Source organism: Armigeres subalbatus, chromosome 2, assembly GCF_024139115.2.
Source record: "Armigeres subalbatus isolate Guangzhou_Male chromosome 2, GZ_Asu_2, whole genome shotgun sequence".
In the NCBI taxonomy this organism is placed as follows: domain Eukaryota; kingdom Metazoa; phylum Arthropoda; class Insecta; order Diptera; family Culicidae; genus Armigeres; species Armigeres subalbatus.
The window spans coordinates 306007894-306029350 of NC_085140.1; the positions used below are offsets into that span (position 1 = coordinate 306007894).

The 21457-nt window shown below is 40.6% G+C and overlaps 1 long non-coding RNA gene across 2 annotated transcripts; it reads right to left on the bottom strand.

Moving 5' to 3' along the window:
- Window positions 1-8771: 8771 nt before the first annotated feature.
- Window positions 8772-10549, bottom strand: LOC134216682 (uncharacterized). 2 transcript variants are annotated; one of them, XR_009980767.1, is made up of 4 exons: window positions 10503-10549; window positions 10193-10366; window positions 9482-10014; window positions 8772-9309 (listed from the first exon to the last, which is right to left on the bottom strand). It is a non-coding gene; the product is annotated as an uncharacterized LOC134216682 (long non-coding RNA). The 2 variants fall into 2 exon arrangements; XR_009980766.1 differs by lacking the exon at window positions 10503-10549 and having other exon boundaries at window positions 10193-10496.
- Between the last annotated feature and the right edge of the window lie 10908 nt (window positions 10550-21457).

Genomic DNA, 21457 nt, shown 5'->3' on the forward strand with positions numbered 1-21457 from the left:
CGATAACGGACCCCCTTTTAACGGGGATGATTATAGCCGATATTGCCATGAGAGAGGTATAAAAACTATTTTTTCAACGCCCCACTTCCCTCAGCAGAATGGCATGGTTGAACAATATATGAAACTAATAAATAAATCGATGGCCATAGCTGTCTCTACCGGCTCAAATTACAGTGAAGAGCTACAAGCCGCTGTAAGAGCACACAATGCAGCTTCCCACACCATAGCAAAAGTTCCACCTGAAGAAATCATGCGTGGTAGAAGGGTGAAACGAGGACTGCCTCTCGTCAATCGTAGAAAACCGGATCACGATGATGGCATATTGGACGAAAGGGACAAGACAATGAAGCTTAAATCAAAGGAACACGAAGACACCCGCCGTGGTGCTCGGAAGAGCCAGTTGAAACCTGGAGACACGGTGATAATCGAACGACAATCACGAGCAAAGGGAGATTCGAGGTTTTGTTCACAACGCTATACCGTCATGGAAGAAAAAAATGGATGTCTTGTACCGGGTGACGACGACTTACTTACTTACTTACTTATGGATCCTGTACACCTCCGGTGGTGCAAAGGGCCGACTTGAAAGATCTCCATCCTGAGCGATGCCCGGCTATCGCTTTAACCTGTTGCCAGGTTAGATTTCGGTCGACTTCTTTTATTTCTTTATTGAGGCTTCTCCGCCATGAGCCTCTGGGTCTGCCTCTGCTGCGATGTCCCGCTGGGTTCCAGTCTAATGCTTGCTTACAGATTTCGTTTCCGCCCCTACGTAGAGTGTGGCCGACCCAGCCCCACTTCCGATCCCGAATTTCTGTTGTTATCGGCCTCTGGTGACAACAACGATGGAGCTCGTTGTTTGAGATCCAGTTGTGAGGCCACCAGGCCCGAATTATATACCGCAGGCATCTGTTAATGAACACCTGCAGCCGTTGAGTGTTCTCCACTGATACACACCATGTTTCGCTAGCGTATAACAGCACAGATTTCACGTTAGAGTTGAAAATTCGTATTTTGGTGCGTTCACTTATCTGCCTGTTTTTCCAGATATTTCTTAAACTCGCAAAGGCAGCCCTTGCTTTCTTGATCCGTGCGCCTATGTCGATCTTGGTACCGCCGTCTGACGCCATTTGGCTACCAAGATATTGGAAGCTTTCAACATTCTCCACTGGTTGCCCGGCTACTGTGAAACTGGAAGGAGTCACCGTGTTTACATCCAACGATTTGGTTTTGTTGATGACTAAACCTGCCGAGGAGGAGCGATCGGCAAGGTCGTTGAGCTTACTCTGCATATCAGAGCGCCGTTGCGCGAGTAGTGCAACGTCATCCGCCAATTCGAAGTCGTTTAGGTGCTCCATGGTTATAGGCTGCCATAACAGCCCGCGGTTTAGTTCACGGTCAATCGCATCTACCAGAATCTCATCGATTACGATGAGGAACAGTAACGGTGATAGAATACATCCTTGCCTCACACCAGCTACGACCCGGATAGAGTCGGACAGGACCCCATTGTGCAGCACTCTACACGAAAAGGCCTCGTACTGTGCTTTGATGAGGCCGATGATTTTCTCAGGAACCCCCTTGCGTCTCAGGGCGCCCCACATATTCTCGTGATTGAGACGGTCGAAAGCTTTTTCGTAGTCAATGAATACCAAGTAAAGGGACTCTTGGAATTCGTTGACCTGCTCCAAAATGATGCGGAGCGTGACAATATGGTTCACACAGGATCTTCCGGCACGGAATCCGGCTTGCTGCCGCCGGAGAGTCGCATCGATCTTCTCCTGAATCCGGGCTATGATAATTTTGCACAGAACTTTGAGAACGGTACACAGCAACATAATGCCTCGCCAGTTATCGCATACAGTCAGGTCACCCTTTTTGGGCACCTTCACTAAGATACCTTGCATCCAGTCGACCGGGAAAGTTGCGGTGTCCCAGATATTACGAAATAAACGATGCAGTAGTTGAGCGGATGTCATGGGGTCAGCTTTGAGCATCTCGGCTGATATGCGGGTGACGACGACGAACGTATGATTAAGCGCCATATTTCACAAACGAAGAAAGTTTCCGAATGGCGTGTTCAAACTTCAAATGAAGGTGCTTCGAAACAGGATAACAATAAAGGAAGTCTAGGTGCCCCGGAACAGGACAATAATGAAAGTACGGTTCAGCGGACCACTAGACTCAGAAGAATGCCGGGTCATCTACGGGACTATGTGCATATTGTAGATGACAGTTAGTTGCCATGAAAATTAAACACACATGAATCCAAAAATGTATTTTTTCTTCAATAAAAATGTTTTCTAATGTACATATAGCCTGATTTACTTAAACATTTATTCCTGTTATTTTTTCGTCGTTTTATTCTGTGAGAAGAGGAGAGATGTGTGGGTTGGGAATCCCCGAAGTAGAACGAGCCTTTGGTCTACCCCTCACAGCAGTATATGCATCCTACATTCCTTCAACACACCTTGCCCAGTGCTACCAACATGATGGATACAACACGAACAACTCGGCGGTCATCGTGTCGGCTGCCCGAGCATCGCTGCGCTTAGGCGACGGCCGTGAGAGCTTGCTGTGCAAAGACTCATTCGTCGAACAGGTAAGTTCATCATGTGGTGCTGGGCGATTCTCTTTGTGTCAGTTATTGGGCTGGGTGAACTGGGTCGCCACTTGGAATTACAGATGAAAGTCACTGCAGAGCAATCTGTGATTAATGTGAAGTGCGACCCCTCCACATAACATCTGAAATGCTCTATTGCTTCCAGGGCAGCTAAACCTTCTTTGTCGGTTGGACCATATTTCTTTTCACAGGAACTTAGCTTCCTCGAGAAATAGGCAATGATGTGTTCTTTACCATCCAATTCCTGCGTCAATATTCCGGCTATCGCCACGTCACTGGCGTCGGTTTGGATGGTAAACTCCTTCGTCCAGTCCGGGTTTGTAAGGACCGGTTCGGAGATCAAAAATTCTGGAGATCGTAGTGTGCTGCGGTTCAACGCAGAAGCATTTTTTTTCACGCGTCAAAATTTTCCTCCTTCTGCGTCAGCGGAAAAGCAATGTTTCGGCTGACGGTTCTGTAGTTCCGCGGAGTGCGTGAATGTTGTGTCCTGAATCAGTTTTATATTTGGGATTGCGAGTTAAAGTTTTTCGCGAGGATGCAGAGAAACGTGATGTTTGTGTCTTAATCAAGGGTGCGCCGTCCAAGAGTGCAAATTCCAAAAATGGATCGAACTCGATCCATTTTCGCGGGTGTAGTGAAAATATGGGAATTAACCTCTAAGTGGTGGTTTCCGAGCCTATTTTTTTTTCGGTATATCGCTCTCATTTGTGGTTGGTTCAAACACCAATCAAATTCAGACGATGATCAGGTAGCTATCGGAAATGGTCGGTGCGTGGTTCAACTGTTTCCTGAGTATGATGTTCCCGCTTAAGCCGCTTGAACGTCCAATTGAATAGGCCTCTGGAATCCACAACTGGAAGATCATTTTATTATTTGGTGAGCTCATTTCATGCTATTAATGTATAACTAAAACATTCCGTTTTGATGCATTGCGATATTGTATGCATGTATGCATTACTCAGTCTTACATTTCACGCTACATTCACACCAATTTACAAACTAACCTTCACCCGTTTCGTTTCATTTACACCCGCTTTTTTCGTGAAGTGCGTGCAAAATATGTGTGAATCAATACATATCTAGGTGGAATCAAATCAAATTTGAGTAATGTTGCACATAAAGCCTCAATCTGTCACACTTCTTTAATCAACACTTTTAATTGAGAAGAAATTTATTTAAAAAAATTACTTACGGGCTCTCAATTGGAAAAAAATAAATAAGGGGGGAAGGGGCATTTAATATATTTTCTTTTCTTTCTCGTTTCAGAGAGCGAACAATGGCGCTTAAACCTAGGCTATTTAGCCAGGGCAAGTTTAATAGCTTTGTCCCATCCCAGGAAAACCATCAATGGAGTGATATAATTTTCTTAGCATGGTAACTCCCAACGTATGTTCAAACTTATTATATCATTTGCTTATGATGATATTCCTAAACTATATCCCCTACCAACCATCCAACTCCTTGACATCTATGAGGGCGTCGGTGAGTCGCTGGCCTCTCGCTAAGTAGATATCATATCATCATTTCTCGCTTAACTTTTCAAAAGGACCTAAGTAACATTTTTTCATGAATTAATTTGAGTACTGCAATCAAAAGCTTTCATGTTTTTCTGTTGATTGCGCTATTCAAATTAATTCATGAAAAAATGTTACTTAGGTCCTTTTGAAAAGTTAAGCGAGATTTCCTCCCTTTCCATACACAGAAAAAAAATTCCATGGTAGCAATTACTATTTTGTAGACTACGCCATGTTTTTAAAACAACCACAAATTTTCAGTTAAATTAACCATGCATTCGGACAAATTCACCACTGATTCAGTTCATGTAACAACATTCCACCACGACCACAGTATATTTTTACTGCGCGCATGGTAAAATCAAACGGGTTTGTTGTCTGCTGAAAATCGTCGGTGCGTATTCTTAAATTAACCCTCGGAATGGTAGTTTCAACCGCAACATTTTTTTGCGTGTAGTAACGGAGAAGATGGGCGTGGCCAGCAATGGTAGCTTTCATGCTTTATCGTTTTGGACCTCTAATTGGGTTGCTATTAAATCCCAAATAGTAATCCATAAGCAATTGGAGTAAGAAAGTTAAAGAATATACATGACAGCTATCAGTATGCAATCTACGAAATACTCCGTTACAACGCAACGCAACGCAATTGGTGTTGTAGAGGTGTAACTGTATTGACTGGAGTTTTTCAATTAAATTTTTTTCTGCATTCGCTTGATGATGATGAGCTCCAATTGAGGGGCTGAGCAAATCACAGATATACGGCCATGGGGGGGAAGAATAATATAATAAAGGTCTTAACCCTTTATAAGGCAGACGAATCTAAACAATAAATTAACAAAAACAACAATAGGACATAATGTTGACATGGTATTAAACTCAAATGTATGTTTCACGGTGCCCCGGTAGACCGTTATTATAAAATAAAAATGTCCATCAAAACCAAGTACAGGGCTCGATTTCTGTGGTAATTCTGCACCTCTGGACCAATTTTTAAAAAAATCTCGAGAAATCTTGATTTGAAGTTTAAAGTTAAGAATCCATATAGGAATCGAAAATATCACCAAAAACCCTGATTAATCCACCTAGATAGATGTCCTTCAATTCATCTTGTACCTGCCGTTCGGAAGTAACCACCAGCTTTGCAGGGTTGCTGTCCAGCATTCTTGAAATATGTCCTGCCCATCGTACCCTTCCAGATTTAGCTACCTTCTGGGTACTGGGTTCGCCGTAGAGCTGGACGAGCCCCTGTTTCATCCTTCGCCGCCACACACTTTTCTCTTGCACAACGCCAAAGATGGACCTAAGCACGCGTTGCCGTTATTAGAACTATAAATATTTACCAAACTGACTTAAGTATGTTTTTGTATGGCGAACTTGCTCAATTTTAGTATAAGTGTTGCTTTCAATTTCAATGAAAGGTAAAAATTAATTTTAATTTAGTGTTCATGTTCATAATGGAGAGAAGTAAGACCAGAATTCGTGTAGAATAATAGTAGTTAGAAGCTGTTATACTCGATCACAGCACGTATTAAACGAAATTGGCTGCCAAATCTCGGTACCTCATTCCGGTACCTCTACAGAACTCTGAAACATGATAATTCAAGATATGGTACTTTGACGTGAATGGAAGCTGTGGCTTTTTTAAGCTGCTAGCAAAGCTATCAATTGCTTCCTCAAAACCGTGCTCGAGTTTCAAAGAGCTGTATCTTGCGTACACTTTTTTGAAATGATTCAGAACCTGCTGATTAAAATATTAATTAGAAAATTGTTAATGTTTAAGCAGAGTAATAACGTAATCCGAAAGATCGGGATTCTAGTGAACTCTATGCAATTTGTTGATTACTTGGATACTTGGTTCACCCATAAATTTACTCAACATGGCACTTCTCGAGCAAGTTTCGAATCGTATTAAGAATTCCGAACTAGATGTGTAGTGACGGAGATAAGCAAAGGTTCATTTTGTTTCTTTATTAAAGTGTTCTTAAAAGTTCAAAAATTGAATATTTTATCTTCGTCGTAACCGAAAACCCAAAAGAATATGCACAAAGCTTGTATTTTTTTTTCTTTCTCTTGTGTATTTTTCCTGGTGTTTTCCTTGGTTCTCGAGATCTCATTCTATATGCCGAGCTCACTCTTGAAAATCGTAGCTTTTCCTTACTGCCATCTTTGGAGTCATTACCAGTCCGATGATGCTTTTGCGGGGAAATCTCAGAGTATGATAAAGCTCCGTCAATTCAATTGTTACAGCATCTGACGAAGATCTAACCTGTTATATAATGCTAAGTAACTACACTACTTTAAACAAATCTTTAAGCTGTTGGTTTTTTTTCATAATTTTTTTCCGTACTCCAATCTTTACTTTTGATGCTCGAATACATTTGTGAATACAATAAAAAAAATACAAACTTTTAGCTGAATGGCATTCAACAAAGAATCTGCAGCCTGCATGTGAATTCATGAATGGTTCTGAACGAGAGGAAGCATTCTTGAAGACAAATAGACGGCTTCAAGCCATACAAAAAACATACCTAAGTCAGTTTGGTAAACTTAATCAGTTGTAAAAATTTATAATTGTAATGAAGGCAACAAATGCAAACTGGTTGAAAACAACTTGGACCACTTTTTGGACGGCTTTAAAAGTATTTTTTGGATGTTATTGAATTAAAATATACACACCTAAAAATAATCATGTAATTTTAGGTGCTGTGACACCGACATATACGAGCGTCATTTTTGACGTAAAATTAGGTGGTACACCCGATTCTTTTTTTACACGGATTATTTTCGCACGGATTTTTTTTACACGGCTTTTTTTACACGGATTCTTGAAATAACACGGATTTTTTTTGCACGGTTTCTCGAAATAGCACGGATTTTTTTTACACGGATTCTCGAAATAACACGGATTTTTTTTACACGGATTTATTTTTACACGGAACGCATCCCCCAGATAAACACAGACCCGGTTACTTTTTTTACACGGATATTTTTTGCACGGCTTTTATTACACGGTTTCTCGAAATAGCACGGATTTTTTTTGCACGGATTCTCGAAATAACACGGATTATTTTTACACGGTTTCTCGAAATAACACGGATTATTTTTACACGGATTTTTTTCACACGGCACGCATCCCCCGTGTAAAAAAAGAATCGGGTGTACTTTAATTTTACATCACAACTTTATTGACAAAAAAATTGATTGATCAGAACGCGAATCGAACATAAGTCCGCTGAGTGAGAGCCCGGCACGCTACCACTCAGCTATCTCCGCTTCTTGAAAGAGGGATGATCGAAGTAAAACTGGTTCCACGATTTGCACTGAACAAGTATTTCACTGCATCAAGTCATTAACTGCTTGTGCGTTAGGTGCGTTGCAGCGGGTGCTGTGTTTAGGTTCCGTGACATGTAATTTTAAATCATCTGACATTGAGAAATATACGATTCTGTTTTTGTCATGTGGTTTTGTGTCATTTTATTGAAATACATCACCTGTAATATTCATATTTTTTTGGTGTGTAGGTTCTTTCGAAATTTCTTAATTAAAAACTTCAAATCAAGATTTCTCGAGATTCCTCCTAGGGATTTTTTTAAAAATTGGTCCAGAGGTGCAGAATTACCACAGAAATCGAGCCCTGTACTTGGTTTTGATGGACATTTTTATTTTATAATAACGGTCTACCGGGGCACCGTGATGTTTGTTTTACATTAAACAGTTCAGAAAATTGAAAAATTGGTGGTAATATAGTCGCCACTGCCCGGCAGGCGGGAAAACAGGATTTACGTAAAACCAGTCAACTCAAGGCACGTTACATTTTATGGTGAAGAGTCCTAGACGGAAAACGCACTATATGCAAAAAAAAGGGGGGACCCTTGGGAAAAAAAACAAAATTTCGTCAAAAATCTAAAAACCAAATTAACAGAAAGGCAATGCTTTTTTCGCGCTAATCACGTAATAATCTAACACAGGAGATTCAAAATAATTAATACCAACGGGAAAAATCTTTGCCATTTTTTTAACGAATTATAACTGAAAATCCTTCTTCCACTCGAAACTTACGATCTGTTCAATGGCTCAAATTCATCTGGGGTGTTACTAGGAAGCAAATAAAGCCACTACATGGGAAATAATAAGTAGAGCGCTTGGTAATAAATAGAAAAACATATAATTTGTTGGTGGCAATATAGTTGCCACTGCCTTTATTTGTTAAAGTTTTATCACGAAATTGACAATGTGTGTGTCAGGGGATTTAGGGGCCCTCCTTAGCCGTGCGGTAAGACGCGCGGCTACAAAGCAAGACCATGCTGAGGGTGGCTGGGTTCGATTCCCGATGCCGGTCTAGACAATTTTTGGATTGGAAACTGTCTCGACTTCCAAGGGCATAAAAGTATCTTCGTGTTAGCCTCATGATATACGAATGCAGAAATGGTTACTTGGCTTAGAAACCTCGCATCCAATAACTGTGGAAGTGCTTGATGAACAATAAGCTGCAAGGCGGCTCTGTCCCAGTGTGGGGATGTAATGTCAATAAGAAGAAGAAGAAGAAGAAGAGTGTCAGGGGATTTATGCTGAGAGTTGATAGTGACTTTAATCACTAAAATAATGAAAACCGTAACCAAATAGTAGTTGGAGGAACTTCCGGAGGAATTTCTGGAGGAACTTCCAGCAAAATTCCTATTTCCGGACGAACTTCCGGATGAATTCCCAGAAAGACTTCTGGTTTAATTCGTTGAGAGAGCGACGATTGTCAATCTGATGGCCATAAACTTAATAAAACTTGCAGTTTTTATACGATTAGAAGAGGCCTAATTTTGCGCACCGGATTTGTACCGTCAGTTTGCAGAGATGCGTCCCGTTTCAAGCCTGGCGACTTTTTGCAGGGTTGAAGATTACTCCTTGTACCCTTGCGATAGATAGATAGATAGAATGCCAAATTTGATGTTGTCGTATTCTATGTCGAATTCGTTTTTAAACCTGGGCCAGTGCCAACCCGAACCCTGAATAAAAAAAACATTTTCAGTTCCATCTGTCACTGGATATGTTGGTGTGCGTAGCATCGTGTTTATTTTGATTCGAAACATATGATCCTATCACACCTCGGGAATATTTTCCGCCGGATTTTGGGCCCCGTGCATGTTCAATGGGGCCGGGATTTTGATTTTCTGTGCCCAAATCCTGAAAACATATGTAAAAAACTGGAAACTAAAAACTGAAAACATAAATAAATAACTGGAAGCAGAAGATTAAGCCTACGAAATCCCAAAGTCAATGCGACGATAAGCGGAACAGCAGCCATCTACCCATGAACATCCAAGCTTATTGAAACTAGGCTTAAAATTACACTCACCAAAGACAAGCTTTCCTTCCTACTGGAACCTCTTCGATGTCTAACCTCTGCTCAGGTACTCCTCAGCAGGCAAGCTGAACCTAAAAAGGAAGAAAACAGATGAACCCCTAGCATGTCAAAGGGACCGATCGGAACGATACTCACTCTTTTCCATCCCGTCCGTGGATGGAACCGGACAGTCTTCTTTCTCCAACTCCATCGGCTGCCAGTGCCAATGCCCTAACCAACGAGAAGTTGATGAAGGGCCCCCCCGGTGGTCCGATGCGGCTACACCGTAATGGCGATCTGCGGGATTGTGCATCGTCAGACGCCGCATCGCCGGGGAGAACTTGACACTGTTGGTCTACACCAACTATGGTCCAGCCCCTTCAACAGGATAGATGGAGTTGGTCCGTCAACAGCAACCGAACTTCATCCTGTCACCACGAACTAGCCCCGGGTCCCATCGATGTCGCGCCATCTATCTCTCCTACCATGAAATATTCGCCAGCAGCCGCCTCTGAGCACCAGAATCTCCTCAAGCAGAAGTGGACCTGAAAGCAGAAAAAAAAGGAAAAAATCCGGTCAGGCACCATCATAGAGTCATCCGATTAACATCAACTGCGGCAGTTCCTCCTCTTCACTTCACGACCGGATTACCACCCTTAGCACTGCATCCCAGCTGAAACCACTAAACCGATCATACCAAAGACCACACCGAAGCTTAATTACCTGAAATAATAAAACTTAACAACCAGTTGCAAACCCGGCCGCTTTCCGCCGGTGTTCACATTGCCACAACCTTTTCAGAACACCGCACGACACTTCGCCACACTTATTCCTTTATTTAAAACCGGGTTTTTACCACACAACCTGCGGCAGCAAGTGTAGGTAGCTAGATCGTTGCTAACCAAAGAAGATAGGAAACGAAAAGAAATTCACCAGCATAATAGCAACCAAAATACGGAGAAATGTAACCTCAATTCGGCACGAGGTACGATTTTCAAGTAAAACCCCTAATTTTTCATTCCTGCACTCTTACCTGCTAAAAAGCATTTCTTCCTTTTTACGAATCTCCTTGGGCGGACCTGAAACACACCGAAGAAGCAAGTAAATTAATCAATTTTTACCAAAAAAAGAAGCCCTCTTACCGCATACAACACACGAACAGAAAAAATTGTTATAAACAACTATGACAGCTGTCACGGCAAGGTAGCAAAACCACACGGCAAATTAGAATTACCTTCTTGTCACTTTCTACACTCTTGGTTGGTAACCAGTAAGACAGTTAATAGCCACCTAGTGGATAGTAGCATAATCTCTTAACCTGTAACAGTCCGTCAGACTTCCGTATGCCCCATGTCGGCTTTTAATCGAACAATTATTAGCACAAATGTTTTAACGATTAGTCATTATAAGCAAGTCAATTGACCAAGGCGAGACCCCTTGGTTGGGCTCGAAGAAAAGCCCTTCTGGCTTCTTCTCTATGTGATGAACTTATTAGCCAATAAAAAATCACAAAAATAAAGACAAAAAAAAAAAAAAAAAAATATGTAAAAATACAAGGCGAAAAAAACCGCGGACGAAATTCCTGAGCTGTGAAGCTACCTTAACCCTTATCCTCTGAACGTACGATTCACCATTTCATATAATCACTAAAAAAATCATAACTTCCGCATTTTACAACCGATTATGACAATCAACCCCTCAAAACAATCGCTCAGATTTCTAGTTTCTGGAAATGGGATAATATTGTGGATTGGCCACTTGGTTCCGGAGATATTCCGGGGCGTACTGGGGTAGGTTTTTTGGCACTTGTAGGAACACTTATTTAGCACTTCTATAAGTCAACGTGCGACATGTCAAACTTCATGATTTTGCATAACAAGATCGGTGGAACTCATTTTGGGAGTTTTTGGATAAGCTGGACATGTTCCGGAATCTTCCGGAGTCCTGGTCCTCCGGAGAAAATGGCCATTTTCGATCAGTTATAAAACCTGGCTTGCGACATGTCAAACTTCATGATTTTGCAAAACAAGATCGGTAGAACTCATTTTGGGAGTTTTTGGACAAGCTGGACATGTTCCGGAATCTTCCGGAGGCCTGGTCCTCCGGGAAAATGGCCATTTTTGATCAGTTATAAAACCTGGCTTGCGACATGTCAAACTTCATGATTTTGCAAAAGAAGATCGGTAGAACTCATTTTGGGAGTTTTCGGACAAGCTGGACATGTTCCGGAATCTTCCGGAGGCCTGGTCCTCCGGGAAAATGGCCATTTCCGATCAGTTATAAAACCTGGCTTGCGACATGTCAAACTTCATGATTTTGCAAAACAAGATCGGTAGAACTCATTTTGGGAGTTTTTGGACAAGCTGGACATGTTCCGGAATCTTCCGGAGGCCTGGTCCTCCGGGAAAATGGCCATTTTTGATCAGTTATAAAACCTGGCTTGCGACATGTCAAACTTCATGATTTTGCAAAAGAAGATCGGTAGAACTCATTTTGGGAGTTTTCGGACAAGCTGGACATGTTCCGGAATCTTCCGGAGGCCTGGTCCTCCGGGAAAATGGCCATTTCCGATCAGTTATAAAACCTGGCTTGCGACATGTCAAACTTCATGATTTTGCAAAACAAGATCGGTAGAACTCATTTTGGGAGTTTTTGGACAAGCTGGACATGTTCCGGAATCTTCCGGAGGCCTGGTCCTCCGGGAAAATGGCCATTTCCGATCAGTTATAAAACCTGGCTTGCGACATGTCAAACTTCATGATTTTGCAAAACAAGATCGGTAGAACTCATTTTGGGAGTTTTTGGACAAGCTGGACATGTTCCGGAATCTTCCGGAGGCCTGGTCCTCCGGGAAAATGGCCATTTTTGATCAGTTATAAAACCTGGCTTGCGACATGTCAAACTTCATGATTTTGCAAAACAAGATCGGTAGAGCTCATTTTGGGAGTTTTTGGACAAGCTGGACATGTTCCGGAATCTTCCGGAGTCCTGGTCCACCGGGGAAAATGGCCATTTTCGATCAGTTATAAAACCTGGCTTTCGACATATCAAACTTCATGATTTTGCAAAACAAGATCGGTAGAACTCATTTTGAGAGTTTTTGGACAAGCTGGACATGTTCCGGAATCTTCCGGAGCCCTGGTCCTCCGGGAAAAATGGCCATTTTCGATCAGTTATAAAATAATACACGATCTATGGAATTCTGATGATTTTTAAAGTTTTGGACAAGTCGCAGGATGTTCCGATGGTATCAGCCACTTTTATACCCATATTCTGGCCACCTAAATACGTGGATATGATCACATTTATATCCGTTGTGAATCAAAATATGCGAAATTTCAAACTTCATTGTTTTCAAATTTCAAAAGAGTTTTGGACGTATTGTCTATTTCTCATTTGGTATATTTGTTTGTTATTTATATCTTCATTTTACACATGAATAAAAAAGAAGTTTTTTGTTTTTTTTTCAGTATTTCACCCTTTTCTTAATTCGTACAATCTTACAATGGAATACAAGTAATGCAAATTGTCATATGAACTGTTAATCTTGTATGATTTGCACAAATAAACCTGCCACAATTGTGACAAGCCACAGAAGTTTTTCTGTCTTTATTCCGAGGGCAAAATGAACAGCGTTTCACTTCTTTTTGGAGCTTCACATCTCCCACTTCAACATTTTCGCAATCACTGCAACGGTAAAGCTTCTGATTCCTACAGTGACTGCTGCAGGCTGCCGCTTTGCATTTTGCACATATCTCCAAACAAGTGTCTTGATCACACACTTTGCACGAAGCTGTGGGGCTCGACGTCGATCCGTACAATTTGTCAAAGTTCGTCGTAAAGTTGTCCATCAGGTTTATGATATCAGAATGCATACCAAAAGATTGCTGCTTACGTGATCTTACATGACCAATAGCTAAATCTTTCGCCAGCCATTCGATGTATTTTCTCTTGGTAAGAGAAGTGGAAGAATTTGCCCAATTGAACAGAATATATGAATCATGTACAGCGATATCGACAAAATTTTCGAATAAAGCCTTTGACCAACGACGAGTAGCCCTCTGGCAACTATACTTTTTCGTCACTTGATCTGTCACATCAACTCCACCTTTATTCTTATTGTACAGCGATACAACATCTGGAAGCTGAAAAGCCCGTAAACACGTGTTCATATATTTTTATATAGATTTGAAAGCACTCAAGATCATACCTTTTGCGACTCTGAACTTCCCTGTTCTATTTGATCCGCATGATCAGTACTTTTAACAGGAATGACAGATTCATCAGTGGACAACATGAGTACGTGTTTTCCTTTTTTAGGTATCCACGAGGTCATCATAAGTTCGTTGTTGTATACATCAAGACACGATCCAACCTTCCGCTCAGAGTCTTTCAAGGCTGTTTGTATAATCACAGGAATTTCTTTTTTATTTTTACGGAGAGTTCCGATAGAAGGGAGGTTTCTCGTAACGAGCTCTTCGCATAGCGGAATAGAGGTAAAGAAATTGTCGAAAAATATTTTTCGGCCGCTCCCGCTGTACGGTTCCGTCAATTGAAGGACAACTCGACGTCCTTGGCCGACTTCCGCAACATTATTGACCTTTCCTATAATGAAAACATTTTTATAAGAGAAATCTAGAATTTTTTTCAAAGGGGTCTAATTATTTTTGGCCTTAATTTTTGGAACGGCGATTGTGTTTTTCATTCAAACTATTTCAGTCAACTAATGTGCCCAGTAGAAAAAATAGATTCCCATCATCTGTTAGTAACGTCAGCTGATTGAAATATGCTGAATAGAGAGAGTATTAGTCGTTTCAATTTTCAAGTCAAATGCAGTTACGCCTATTTGAAAAAAAATCATAGAAACGTTTTTTTTACTTACCTGTGTAAATATCGAAATTCGCAAAATACGCATTCGCAGCGTCGGACAAACCAAAAATTTTTATTCCGTAGGGGTCGGGTTTTCCCTTGCTGTAAACCTTGAACACCACTCTACCTCTAAAGCTTACCATTCGTTCATCAACAGAAAGGTGTTCCCCAGGCGAATATTTTCCACACAAGTTTTTATGAAAAATGTCGACAATTGGACGAACCAAGGCTAAGCGGTCCGACGATTTTTCATAGGTCGATACCGATTTTTGCCCAACTTGACGTGGCATTCTTCTTGCCACCGAATCGTCAAAGCGAATATACCGGCAGATGCTCTGGTACCTTTCCAGGCTCATTACAGCTCGGAAGAACCCGTTGCTATATACGGAGTCCGTTGTCCATAAATGTGTCACACTGGTGTGGTTTGCGCCCATCAAACCAGCAACTAATGAACAAGCCAGCCATGCTAGCAGTTCCTCTATAGACAGCGGTTTAAACCTGGCATCGCCAGCTGCTAATGCTTCTGCATTTGTGAATTGTACAATTAGTCCCAACATTTCTTTATCGATAAATTCCATGAACGCATCTTTCGGTGAACGGATGCTGTCTCGATTGATGGTGAAACTTCCTTTCGAATGATCAAATTTTGATCGCGATTCATTCCATCCAGTTCCTCGATAATGGGTACTCCAAATCATGCTTTCGGCTTTATTTAGAAACAGTCTTTCTTCCTCTTCGCTCTCTTTGTTACCATCTCCATCATCTCCGAACGGAAGCGGTTCTTCCGCTTCATCTTCTATATCGTATTCGACTCTCACTCTCCCACGGATTTTATCCGGAAGCTCACTATCGGAATCACTGCTAGAATTCATTGTTCACACGCCCGAATTAGAAGACAGTATTCCTAACTCTAACTCTCACGAGACTAACTCGGATAACCCACACTAATACAATGAAATAAAAAGTCAATGCATCAACAACATAGTGGTGTATTGGTACACTTACTATCCGCCCGAAATTATCACAGTGCTCCCAATTGCTTTCACTTTTGTACATCATGTGAAAAGGAAGCAAGTAGAAATAAGATGGTAAGGTTGCTTCAGTACTCGAGCAGAATCTCGATTCCTAATGATTTGAATAGAAAATTATTTTTGGAGATTTGGTGAATTGTCCGTTAAAAGCTCGTCTTAAGGCGAGCACATGATTTGATTTTGAATATAACTTCTATCATACAAGTATTTTTATTTATTTTTTTAGCTTATATCTAAACAGATAACACAGAAGCAATCATTAGACACCACAATACACGGTTCGAGGCCACATATCCCCATCCAATGTTTACCACCAAGATATTTTATACTTAGTCCATCCACCCTGCTCGCTACGCTCCACATCTTTTTGTTCCAACCTACTCCAAAGCGAAACCCTTTTTTTGCTGGGTTGCTACCCTGCATTCTTGTAACATGCCTAGCCCAACGTATCCTTCCAGCTTTCCCCATCTTCTGAATACTGGGCACGCCCTAGAGTTGGGCGAACTTGTAGTTCATCCTTCACCGCCACACACCGTTCTCTTGCACATACGAAACATTCTGAAGAGTGATAACCTGTTTCGCTCACTTCGATTGTTCGTTGGCAATGCCGAATAGTAGTAGTCTTTGTGAAACAAATAACTTAGTACCTACATGCAGATAGCGTGTGGCCAAAGTGAGCGAAAGTGAGTGAGAGCAAAAAATGATGGAACGAAAAAAGAATTCCATCTGATAACCATGAAGTTTGTCATATCGCATACTTCGTTCTACAATGGATATAAATGTGGCAATATCCACGGATTCATGTGGCAGGAAAATTCCGTAGTATATCCAAAACATTCGAGATTCCCCAGCATATTCTCGTTAGGCTTTATTTTGCCAAATCATGAAAATTGACATGTCGCATGTCAGGTTATAGTACGGATATAAAAGTGTCCATGTTTCAGCGCTAGATGGCCAGTCTCCAGAAAATGCTTGATTTGATCTTGCTTTGTTGAACCGTGAAGTTTGCGACTCGTGCTTGAAAAGTATCAAAACGGAATATGAAAAAAGTAATTTTTGTGAATCTAATTAGCAGGCCATGTCACATACATCTAACCCACAGAATCTGTTTGAACCATGAAGTTTGACATGTCGCATGCCAGGTTTGAGAATGGGTATGAAAGTGGCTGATACCATCGGAACATCCTGCGACTTGTCAAAAACTTTAAAAAATCATCAGAATGCCATAGATCTTGTACTATTTTATAACTGATCGAAAATTGCCATCTTCCCCGGTGGACCAGGACTCCGGAGGATTCCGGAACATGTCCAGTTTGTCCAAAAACCCCCAAAATGAGTTCTACCGATCTTCTTATGCAAAATCATGAAGTTTGACATGTCGCAAGCCTGGTTTTATAACTGATCGAAAATGGCCATTTTCCCCGGAGGACCAGGACTCCGGAAGATTCCGGAACGTGTCCAGCTTGTCCAAAAACTCCCAAAATGAGTTCTACCAATCTTGTTTCACAAAATCATGAAGTTTTACATGTCGCAAGCCAGGTTTTATAACTGATCGAAAATGGACATTTTCCCCGGTGGACCAGGCCTCCGGAAGATTGCGGAACGTTTCCAGCTTGTCCAAAAACTTCCAAAATGAGTTCTACCGATCTTGTTTTGCAAAATCATGAAGTTTGACATGTCGCAAGCCAGGTTTTATAACTGATCGAAAATGGCCATTTTCCCCGGTGGACCAGGCCTCCGGAAGATTGCGGAACGTTTCCAGCTTGTCCAAAAACTTCCAAAATGAGTTCTACCGATTTTGTTTTGCAAAATCATGAAGTTTGACATGTCGCAAGCCAGGTTTTATGACTGATCGAAAATGGCCATTTTCCCCGGTGGACCAGGACTCCGGAAGATTCCGGAACATGTCCAGCTTATCCAAAAACTCCCAAAATGAGTTCTACCGATCTTGTTTTGCAAAATCATGAAGTTTGACATGTCGCAAGCCAGGTTTTATAACTGATCGAAAATGGCCATTTTCCCCGGTGGACCAGGACTCCGGAAGATTCCGGAACGTGTCCAGCTTGTCCAAAAACTCCCAAAATGAGTTCCACCAATCTTGTTTCACAAAATCATGAAGTTTGTCATATCGCAAGCCAGGTTTTATAACTGATCGAAAATGGCCATTTTCCCCGGTGGACCAGGACTCCGGAAGATTCCGGAACGTGTCCAGTTTGTCCAAAAACTCCCAAAATGAGTTCTACCGATCTTGTTTTGCAAAATCATGAAGTTTGACATGTCGCAAGCCAGGTTTTATAACTGATCGAAAATGGCCATTTTCCCCGGTGGACCAGGACTCCGGAAGATTCCGGAACGTGTCCAGCTTGTCCAAAAACTCCCAAAATGAGTTCCACCAATCTTGTTTCACAAAATCATGAAGTTTGACATGTCGCAAGCCAGGTTTTATAACTGATCGAAAATGGCCATTTTCCCCGGTGGACCAGGACTCCGGAAGATTCCGGAACGTGTCCAGCTTGTCCAAAAACTCCCAAAATGAGTTCCACCAATCTTGTTTCACAAAATCATGAAGTTTGACATGTCGCAAGCCAGGTTTTATAACTGATCGAAAATGGCCATTTTCCCCGGTGGACCAGGACTCCGGAAGATTCCGGAACGTGTCCAGCTTGTCCAAAAACTCCCAAAATGAGTTCTACCGATCTTGTTTTGCAAAATCATGAAGTTTGACATGTCGCAAGCCAGGTTTTATGACTGATCGAAAATGGCCATTTTCCCCGGTGGACCAGGACTCCGGAAGATTCCGGAACGTGTCCAGCTTGTCCAAAAACTCCCAAAATGAGTTCCACCGATCTTGTTATGCAAAATCATGGAGTTTGACATGTCGCACGTTGACTTATAGAAGGGCTAAATAAGTGTTCCTACAAGTGCCAAAAAACCTACCCCAGTACACCCCGGAATATCTCCGGAACCAAGTGGCCAATCCACAATATTATCCCATTTCCAGAAACTAGAAATCTGAGCGATTGTTTTGAGGGGTTGATTGTCATAATCGGTTAAGAAATGCGGAAGTTATGATTTTTTTAGTGATTATATGAAATGGTGAATCGTACGTTCAGAGAATAAGGGTTAATGCTAGGAGTTCCTTCTGAAATTCCTTATCTTTCAATAGTCCAACATAGAAAACATAACAACATTTATTATTATTATTATTTATTTATTTATTCATGTAACGTAAGATAAACAATCTCTTTTAATGTTACAATTTGTAGTTATTAATGAGGATGTGCAAAAAAACAATATCTGTCAGAAATCATTAATTAATTTCATTCGCTGTGTGTTTGTGTTTAGTTCCTGGAATTTAACTCCAAGAGCAGCTCCCGTTTAAAGCTCGATATATTAGTTGATGTTTTAAGATTAACTGATAGGTGATTCCAATTGATTATACCTCTTACTAGCAGCGACTGACTATAATAAGTTGAGCGATGAGAAGGAACAAGGAAGCTTCTTGTTCTGGTATTTATACATGGCTGCAATTTTGAAAACAAGTAAGTTGGAGAACAAGTTAAAACCATACGAAAAATTGTATAGCATACTAGGGTAAAAGACCCAATAGTGGAGGAAATAAGCACGTTCCGCCACTGTTTCTTCGATCAAATCACATCTACATTTCATGTCGCTTACCTTAAGTACTTATCCAACAGCTCATCAACTATATTTTAAACGAAAAGTATTCCAAAAGCTGCAGAAACCATTATTGTTACCTAAAATGATACCTCCAATTATTGGTGCAGTGTTCCATTAGTTGCGGTATTTTTTAATTTGTGTTCCTATAGTTACGAATCTCATTGTTTTCTTATGGGACTCGCAACTATTGGAACACTACCGCAACTATTGGTGCAAAGCCGAGAAAAAGATCTGGTAATTTAGTGAAACTTTACCGATTTGGAGTGATTTTCTTATCTGTTTTCTTTTATTTCGAGTAATGACAGGTCAACAAATTGATAGACAATATAGATTGCTGCGTTAAATACGTAGATTTTGTTAAAATAACACTACCACAACTATAGGAACACCCACGATTATCGGATCTTTTGCCCTATATGTAATAGCCTTGTTTGTCTGTCCGGTGACTAGCCAACCAGACGCAGCACGCGGGGAAATTCTAACAAAAAAAATTGACGCTTCAATTCTTTTTTACTATCAGATGCAGAAAACAAAACCAGTGACAACTTTAGACAACCAGACACAGCATTTGATGAACAAAATCACAGACAACAGACGTTGACAATTTTGATTTTTTCAAAGCATGAATTAATGAACCGTTTATATTGAACAAAAAACACTTGCCACGGGCAGTAGCGCCCGTAGTCCACAAATAAACTAGTGATCTATATTTATAAAACTCATGGAAACTGCAATTTATGAGCTTATAATGAAGATGGGAGACACTACTATATCTCGTGAGGTTAAACGTGAATCTAATGCAAGCATTCAGTACAATTCGTAGTTTATTCAAAGCATTGGCAGAGGCATTTGAGTAAAGAAAATCACAATATATAAAATGTGGATAAATTAAAGATTTGAAAAGATGATTTTTTGGCAATTCAGATATCTTGCTTTCAGGGAAAGTTGCTTAAGAATTCCATAGATCTTACCTACTTGAGAGTTAATTTGAGGCTCCCAATCTAGCTTGGAAGTGAATATTACACCTAAATTATTCAATTGATTGGAAAAAATAATTGGTTCATTATTCATGAAAAGCTCTGGCGTGGAAAAATCAGATCTTTGTCGGTTTATTAGTATTGCTTTAGTCTTGGTCGTATTAATAGGTAGTAGATTGTGTTGAGACCACAGCCATGTAAATCGTGGTTGATCAATCTCGATATCTGCCTTATACTACTATTAGAATCGGCGCAAAAATAAATTTGAACATCGTCTGCAAACATATGAGAGGAACAGAATTTCAAAACTGGAGGGAGATCATTGATAAATAATGAAAAAAGAAGTGGTCCAATTATTGACTCTTGAGGTACACCGGATTCGATAAATCGAAAAGAAGAAAATTGTCCATTGTAAAATACAGTTTGACTCCGACCCATAAGGGAAGTACTCATGAGGTTATCTGCAGGCCGAGAGAACCCAAAACTTGTACCCAGTTTATCCAAAAGTTTTTTGTGGGACACACGATCAAAAGCTTTGGCAAAGTCGATAAGCAAGAGAACAGCAATTCCTTTTTTGTCTATAGTCGAAGCAATATCATCATGGACCTTCATCAAAGCCTATTGATATACTCCGATATAACTATTGATATACTCCGACATTTGAATTGAAATTATTCTTTCGAATGCCTTCGAGAGTGAATTTAAGCGGCTGATAGGTCTGAGATTCAACAAGCTAGTTGAGTTAGATTTTTTCTTAATAGGAATAACCTTTACATACTTCCAAGCATTAGGAAATTTGGACGTGGTAATAATCGAATTAAATAGATGATTATAAAGCGGAATTGCCAAAGGAAGTAATTTTTTGAAGAAATCAATCGGAAGGTTGTCTAACCCACATGCATTGGATTTTATTGAAAATAATGCATTGATAATCTCAAAATTCTCTATACGCCTAAAGCTGAAATTACCATAATTAGGAACATCGTTAACACAATTTGATCCTACGGAAGAATAGTTAGCGGAAAAGTAATCATTTATATCGTCTGCTGTTGAATCACAATCGACCGAAACTTGCTTTTTATTGGCTAAGCCAAGACTTTTGACATTTCTCCAAAGTTGTTTTGTAGGAACATTAGTATTAATAGTACGATTATCAAAGTTGTTCTTAGCGTTTCTAACAAGCGTGGTCACTTTATTACGAAGGATTTTGAAACATTGATTATCAATTTCCGGACGCCTGATTTTCCAATTTCTATAGGCTAAATCTCGTTCAATAATAGCTTTTTCAATAACATTGTCAAACCATATATTTCTCTTGTACCTATAGAAATTGAGAGGAAAGAACTGTTCGTGAAGACTTTGAAAATGCGTATTCAATTCTTCAAGTATCAAATCAGGGTCGCTAATAGACAAAAGAGGATCCCAATTAA